This window comes from Oncorhynchus keta, unplaced genomic scaffold (assembly GCF_023373465.1).
Source record: "Oncorhynchus keta strain PuntledgeMale-10-30-2019 unplaced genomic scaffold, Oket_V2 Un_contig_17431_pilon_pilon, whole genome shotgun sequence".
In the NCBI taxonomy this organism is placed as follows: domain Eukaryota; kingdom Metazoa; phylum Chordata; class Actinopteri; order Salmoniformes; family Salmonidae; genus Oncorhynchus; species Oncorhynchus keta.
In genome coordinates, this window is record NW_026280432.1 from 106797 (window position 1) to 114781 (window position 7985).

General features: G+C 40.2%; 1 long non-coding RNA gene across 11 annotated transcripts; it reads right to left on the reverse strand.

The window, feature by feature from the left end:
* Window positions 1-1075: 1075 nt before the first annotated feature.
* Window positions 1076-2890, reverse strand: LOC127919717 (uncharacterized). 11 transcript variants are annotated; one of them, XR_008103816.1, is made up of 4 exons: window positions 2746-2890; window positions 2338-2601; window positions 1546-1665; window positions 1076-1425 (listed from the first exon to the last, which is right to left on the reverse strand). It is a non-coding gene; the product is annotated as an uncharacterized LOC127919717 (long non-coding RNA). The 11 variants fall into 11 exon arrangements; XR_008103809.1 differs by having other exon boundaries at window positions 1076-1449; XR_008103814.1 differs by lacking the exon at window positions 1546-1665 and adding an exon at window positions 1690-1833 and having other exon boundaries at window positions 1076-1449.
* Between the last annotated feature and the right edge of the window lie 5095 nt (window positions 2891-7985).

Here is a 7985-nt window from a genome sequence, read left to right on the forward strand (position 1 = left end):
CAAATTCGGCCTAACTGGTCATTTTCATGGTGCTTCGAGCCAGATAGTGTATATTTTCCTGGACCACTCCGCATTACCCTATGACCCCCGTGTTTAACCTTATCACTGACTGACAACCTCTTATCATTGACCACCTAGCTATGCGCTTCCAGAACCTCTCATGACTGCAGCTTCCCGTCTAGCTCACTCAAACTAGCTTATCTAGAACCACTCAAACTAGCTGATAGAGAACCACTCAAACTTGCTGATCTACAACCACTCAAACTAGCTGATCTATAACCACTCAAACGAGCTGATCTAGAGCCACTCGAACTAGCTGATCTAGAACCACTCGAACTAGCTGATCTATGACCACTCAAACTAGCTGATCTATGACCACTCAAACTAGCTGATCTAGAACCACTCAAACTAGCTGATCTAGAACCACTCAAACTAGCTGATCTAGAACCACTCAAACTAGCTGATCTAGAACCACTCAAACTAGCTGATCTAGAGCCACTCAAAATAGCTGATCTAGATCCACTCAAGCTAGCTGATCTATAACCACTCAAGCTAGCTGATCTATAACCACTCAAACTAGCTGATCTAGAACCACTCAAACTAGCTGATCTAGAACCACTCAAACTAGCTGATCTAGAGCCACTCAAACTAGCTGATCTAGATCCACTCAAGCTAGCTGATCAATAACCACTCAAGCTAGCTGATCTATAACCACTCAAGCTAGCTGACCTAGAGCCACTCAAACTAGCTGATCTAGAGCCACTCAAACTAGCTGATCTAGATCCACTCAAGCTAGCTGATCAATAACCACTCAAGCTAGCTGATCTATAACCACTCAAGCTAGCTGATCTAGAACCACTCAAACTAGCTGACCTAGAGCCACTCAAACTAGCTGATCTAGAGCCACTCAAACTAGCTGATCTAGATCCACTCAAGCTAGCTGATCAATAACCACTCAAGCTAGCTGATCTAGAACCACTCAAGCTAGCTGATCTAGAACCACTCAAACTAGCTGATCTAGAACCACTCAAACTAGCTGATCTAGAACCACTCAAACTAGCTGATCTAGATCCACTCAAGCTAACTGATCTATAACCACTCAAGCTAGCTGATCTATAACCACTCAAGCTAGCTGATCTATAACCACTCAAGCTAGCTGATCTATAACCACTCAAACTAGCTGATCTAGAACCACTCAAACTAGCTGATCTAGAACCACTCAAACTAGCTGATCTAGAACCACTCAAACTAGCTGATCTAGAACCACTCAAACTAGCTGATCTAGAACCACTCAAACTAGCTGATCTAGAGCCACTCAAACTAGCTGATCTAGATCCACTCAAGCTAGCTGATCTATAACCACTCAAGCTAGCTGATCTATAACCACTCAAACTAGCTGATCTAGAACCACTCAAACTAGCTGATCTAGAACCACTCAAACTAGCTGATCTAGAGCCACTCAAACTAGCTGATCTAGATCCACTCAAGCTAGCTGATCAATAACCACTCAAGCTAGCTGATCAATAACCACTCAAGCTAGCTGACCTAGAGCCACTCAAACTAGCTGATCTAGAGCCACTCAAACTAGCTGATCTAGATCCACTCAAGCTAGCTGATCAATAACCACTCAAGCTAGCTGATCTATAACCACTCAAGCTAGCTGATCTAGAACCACTCAAACTAGCTGACCTAGAGCCACTCAAACTAGCTGATCTAGAGCCACTCAAACTAGCTGATCTAGATCCACTCAAGCTAGCTGATCAATAACCACTCAAGCTAGCTGAACTATTACCACTCAATCTAGCTGATCTAGAACCACTCAAACTAGCTGATCTAGAACCACTCAAACTAGCTGATCTAGAACCACTCAAACTAGCTGATCTAGATCCACTCAAGCTAACTGATCTATAACCACTCAAGCTAGCTGATCTATAACCACTCAAGCTAGCTGATCTATAACCACTCAAGCTAGCTGATCTATAACCACTCAAACTAGCTGATCTAGAACCACTCAAACTAGCTGATCTAGAACCACTCAAACTAGCTGATCTAGAACCACTCAAACTAGCTGATCTAGAACCACTCAAACTAGCTGATCTAGAGCCACTCAAACTAGCTGATCTAGATCCACTCAAGCTAGCTGATCTATAACCACTCAAGCTAGCTGATCTATAACCACTCAAACTAGCTGATCTAGAACCACTCAAACTAGCTGATCTAGAACCACTCAAACTAGCTGATCTAGAGCCACTCAAACTAGCTGATCTAGATCCACTCAAGCTAGCTGATCAATAACCACTCAAGCTAGCTGATCTATAACCACTCAAGCTAGCTGACCTAGAGCCACTCAAACTAGCTGATCTAGAGCCACTCAAACTAGCTGATCTAGATCCACTCAAGCTAGCTGATCAATAACCACTCAAGCTAGCTGATCTATAACCACTCAAGCTAGCTGATCTAGAACCACTCAAACTAGCTGATCTAGAACCACTCAAACTAGCTGATCTAGATCCACTCAAGCTAGCTGATCTATAACCACTCAAGCTAGCTGATCTATAACCACTCAAGCTAGCTGATCTATAACCACTCAAACTAGCTGATCTATAACCACTCAAACTAGCTGATCTAGAACCACTCAAACTAGCTGATCTAGAACCACTCAAACTAGCTGATCTAGATCCACTCAAGCTAGCTGATCAATAACCACTCAAGCTAGCTGATCTATAACCACTCAAGCTAGCTGACCTAGAGCCACTCAAACTAGCTGATCTAGAACCACTCAAACTAGCTGATCTTGCTACTGTTTTAGCCTATTTCTTTTTAACTTACTTTTTGTTGATTATTTTGCTTAACAAGCACCTTGAGATTCTGTCTGTAATGAAAAGAGCTATAAAAGTTTAATCAATGATTATTATTATCCCTGGTTTACCCCATGACCCTTGAAGTCTACCTTCCTATCACTGTATGACTCCTGGGTTATGTCCCAATTATCACTCCTTTCTCCCAAAGTGTGCACTTGTTCACTTCCCTTCACTGGTCTGAAAGGGTTAGTATGATTGGTATAAAAAGCATGATGGAAACGAGCCCATACCTCCACCAATCCAATGCTTTTAGATTTGTGGTAAGTAGTATACCAGTGCACACTTCAGGAAAAATATGATTATTGGGACCCACCACTTATATCCCCTATCACTGAATGAACCTCCATCACTGTCTTACTCGGTTAAACTCCACTGTCAGTTCTCCTGCCTGATCCAACGTGTTCATAATAAGAAAAGGAAAAGAGAGAAAGTCCTGCAGAGCTCATCGTATTAATGTATCCCTGTACAGTGTCTGGATGAATGTATATATTGTATGTAGTTGAATGTATATAGTCAGGTCATTGTCAGTTGTCAGGCTGGCTCAGTCTCACAGTACAGATGTAGGATCTTCATTTGAGCCAGTTCTTGACCACAGGAAAATAATCCAGCAGCAACTGGAAATGTGAATTATTATGTGGATTAAAATGAATGGACATTTTTGTAGGGGTTGATACATTTTCGTTAAGGCAAATCAAGTCTGACATTTTAAAGTGGAAATTACAATCTTTAGAAGCCTTTTTAAACCTGGAATACATCACACATTTGCTTTTCCTCTCAGCGACAAAGAGTGATCAAATTTAAGATTCTACATCAGTAAGTCATATGTTCAGGCCTTTTCAGCCAACTTCAACTCACCAGCATTCTAATCTCCTACAGTGGTATTCATTTACAACAAGCATTTTGCTAAAGATCACCCATAACCGAATGTAGTGAAATGTATATTCAACGTTAAAGTCAAGACATTGATGGAAAATGTTAGAAGTTAAAGTGTAGTGTCTTACCTGTCAATCAAAATAAAGACAGATTTGAATTCAGTGGCAATTTCAAAATCACTCTGAAGTCCAATACATTACATTTACATTTACATTTAAGTCATTTAGCAGACGCTCTTATCCAGAGCGACTTACAAATTGGTGCATACACCTTATGACATCCAGTGGAACAGCCACTTGCATCTAAATCTTTTTTGGGGGGGGGGGGTGAGAAGGATTACTTACCCTTACTTACCCTATCCTAGGTATTACATCTAAAGTAAGTACAGTTTTAGAGATGGATTATGGATTATGGTTAATGCATACATCTATTTTTCTGGTGGAAAATTCCGATGTACAAAATGTTGAATTGATTTAAGTTGTCTTTTCCTGCCAGTAAATGTTTAGTTGACCCTTCCGTAGATCTCTTGTAGTTGTGGTAAGTGTAGACCTAGCTTGATAATGAAGCCTTGAACCTAGAGAGAACTCAAATGAAGCAAATAAAATATGTTTTTGTGGATTTTGTCTAAAGTGTTGTACAGTCATTTGGAACGAAATATACAATAATGAAGAAAGGGAAACCAATAATATTTTGCAATATCTTTATGACTAGGCTATTGTTTCATGTTGTTTGAATCATCAACTCTTTTGCTGCCTATTTTTTGTAATATACTGTATATATATGGTGAATGTAATGTATATAAAGTGTTTGTCATCTTTAAATGTTTAATCAGGGTCATATCTTTTGAAAATCTTCAAGGATGTTTGTATTTACATGACATTATTTTTCATTTCTTCCTGAACCACAAATGAAGATGTTGTTTGATTCTCATCTTTTAATCAGTTCTCGGTTAATAATCAGTATTTCACAAAGATCCTTGGTGTACTTTCAGTGTATTACCATCCACATCCATAGAAACAGAATATTAAATGTACAGTATTTACATAACCTGACATGAGATGTTCAGACAATGTATTGTTATACCTTCATGAGATGTTTTACTACTTTTCAGTGACCTTTGACCTTCTCAAATGAACGTGCAATACAATAAAGATTACAACAAAATACTAGTCATTGTTGGGACTGTTGATCTAATCCAATGTGTCTCAATCTCTTTTTGTCACTTAAAAAGAACACATTGGAAGTCATGGGAGTTTCTCAATTGGGGAAAAGTCTGTCCTCTTCTCGTCTCCTAAGTACTTTTCTCTTTCGTGACCCATAAAATGAAAAATGGTCACCATATGTAGAGGAGTGTCAATTTGTTGATAGGCGAACGGAGTAGTGTCCTCCTCAATAGCCTTCTCCCAGCGAGGAAGCACAAATGTACCTGCTCGGCTCCATATCGTAGAAGCGTTTTGAAATCCGCCACAAAATCAGTTGTTTTCTTCTCGGAAGAGAAACGCATGCTCATGTTTAAAAACTATATGCTACTAAATCTGTTGTCTATAAAATGTCGGACTACATTTATTTTTATCACTTTACACATGTTTTGGAATTCCTCTAAATGATGGTGCACGAGTGAAGGCAGGTCTAATATAACCTGTTCAACCAGAGAGGGCAGTGGAGAATTTAGGAGTCAGCAAATTTTGAGATTTTTGTTAAAAATCTGAATAAGATTTCAGTTTTGACTTTGCCCTGCTGGTAAAGATAATTCATGCCAGGAATATAGTATAGGCATATGATTAATATGAGAATACTTTAGAAATTCATCCTTCCATGTTTCTTTAGATGAAACTGGTATTTGAAATCACTGACTATGACTATAACAGAAACCGTTTCAAGTAATTCACAGTCCCAGGAAAATGTAGTCATTTCACTGAAAATGGAAATAAATATCCAGCTGCAGTGCTTGACATCAAGGAATTGTTCAAAGTGAACCGAATTAAATTAGGCCGAGGTTGCATGTGCCTACAGTAGTTTCCACACGTATTATTCTAGAGTCTTGTCATTTTCAGTCATTGATTCTTGAAATGTATTATTCACTAGAGACAAAAATGGCCCTTCCTCAGTCAGTTCCCACTGGCCTTGAAATGTTTTAGAGACACAAAATGGCTCTCTCCAAGACATGAAATTTTTGACACAGACATCTAAAGTATTAATAGAGACACATCAGTTCCCACTGGCCTGAAATGAATTCACTAGATCACAAAATGGCCCTGTCACATTCAGTCAGTACTAATACCTGAAAGTATTATTCACTAGAGACACAAAATGGTTTTGTCACATTCAGTCAGTTCCCACTGGCCTTGAAATTTATTATTCACTAGAGACACAAAATGGCCCTGTTTTTTTCAGTCAGTTCCCACTGGCCTTGAAATGTATTATTCTAGAGACTAAAATGGCCCTGATTCAATTCAGAAAAATCCCACTGGCCTAAATGATGTTTATGGGACATCTAGAGACACAAAATGAAGCTGGTCACAAGGTAATCCCACTGGCCTTGAAATGTTTATTTCTAGAGTTTTTGGTTTGCTGGCCTTGAAATGTATTATTCAATAACGCAAAATCTGTCACATTCAGTCAGTTCCCACTGGCCTTGAAATGTATTATTCACTAGGGACACAAAATGGCCCTGTCACATTAATAGCTTCTCACACTGGCCTTGAAATGCATTTTCACCAGTCTCAAAAGAGTGGAAAATAGACTATCAACTAGTCAAAGCAGCATTACATTCAGTATATCTGTATGTCCATTTTAATGAAAGTTTGAGTTTTATCAACAGATCTGGGACCAGGTGGCATATCTTGTCATTTAACATTGATGGTCCCATCACACTCATACATTCAGTCCAGGAGCCAACATTACACATATACAGGCACATTTTGTAAAATGGTCAAGTTATTTTTCAACCAGGACTGAGGGCAGTTGAGAAAACATTCATATGACGAGCAAATTGAATCCTGAACCTTCTCATCAATGTCAAAAATCTGCACTATAGTGTTTCAAATGTTTTACAACACAGTTTGATCCCTCCCTCTGCTTATATAGATATAGCCCCTCTGTAGATGGTCTGTTCCCACTGTCATCAGCCTCTACTCCACAGTTTGATGTTTTATGGTCACTGTTCCGATGTTGTTCATTCTGTATGATGTCTATGTGTCTGTATTCTGTTTGTATATTGTCTACTGCTGGCAGCACCAAGGCACATTCTGGGTATGTGTAAATGTACTTGGTGAATAATGGTGATTTGGATTAATGGCCCCCTCTTCTCTATAGTGTACTACTACTACCAGAGCCCTATAAATGTGTTTTATAGGGAATAGGGTGCCATTTCAGATGTACTCCTGAGTCCAACGACATGGAAAGATAAAGTGACTAAGAGGGTGGAGTTGGCACAAAGCTGAGTCTGGAGATACATGAGGCAGGGTCATAGAGATGAATAGAGGGTGGAGTTGGCACAAAGCTGAGTCATGAGATACATGAGGCAGGGTCATAGAGATGAATAGAGGGTGGAGTTGGCACAAAGCTGAGTCTGGAGATACATGAGGCAGGGTCATAGAGATGAATAGAGGGTGGAGTTGGCACAAAGCTGAGTCATGAGATACATGAGGCAGGGTCATAGAGATGAATAGAGGGTGGAGTTGGCACAAAGCTGAGTCTGGAGATACATGAGGCAGGGTCATAGAGATGAATAGAGGGTGGAGTTGGCACAAAGCTGAGTCATGAGATACATGAGGCAGGGTCATAGAGATGAATAGAGGGTGGAGTTGGCACAAAGCTGAGTCTGGAGATACATGAGGCAGGGTCATAGAGATGAATAGAGGGTGGAGTTGGCACAAAGCTGAGTCTGGAGATACATGAGGCAGGGTCATAGAGATGAATAGAGGGTGGAGTTTGCACAAAGCTGAGTCTGGAGATACATGAGGCAGGGTCATAGAGATGAATAGAGGGTGGAGTTGGCACAAAGCTGAGTCTGGAGATACATGAGGCAGGGTCATAGAGATGAATAGAGGGTGGAGTTGGCACAAAGCTGAGTCTGGAGATACATGAGGCAGGGTCATAGAGATGAATAGAGGGTGGAGTTGGCACAAAGCTGAGTCTGGAGATACATGAGGCAGGGTCATAGAGATGAATAGAGGGTGGAGTTGGCACAAAGCTGAGTCATGAGATACATGAGGCAGGGTCATAGAGATGAATAGAGGGTGGAGTTTG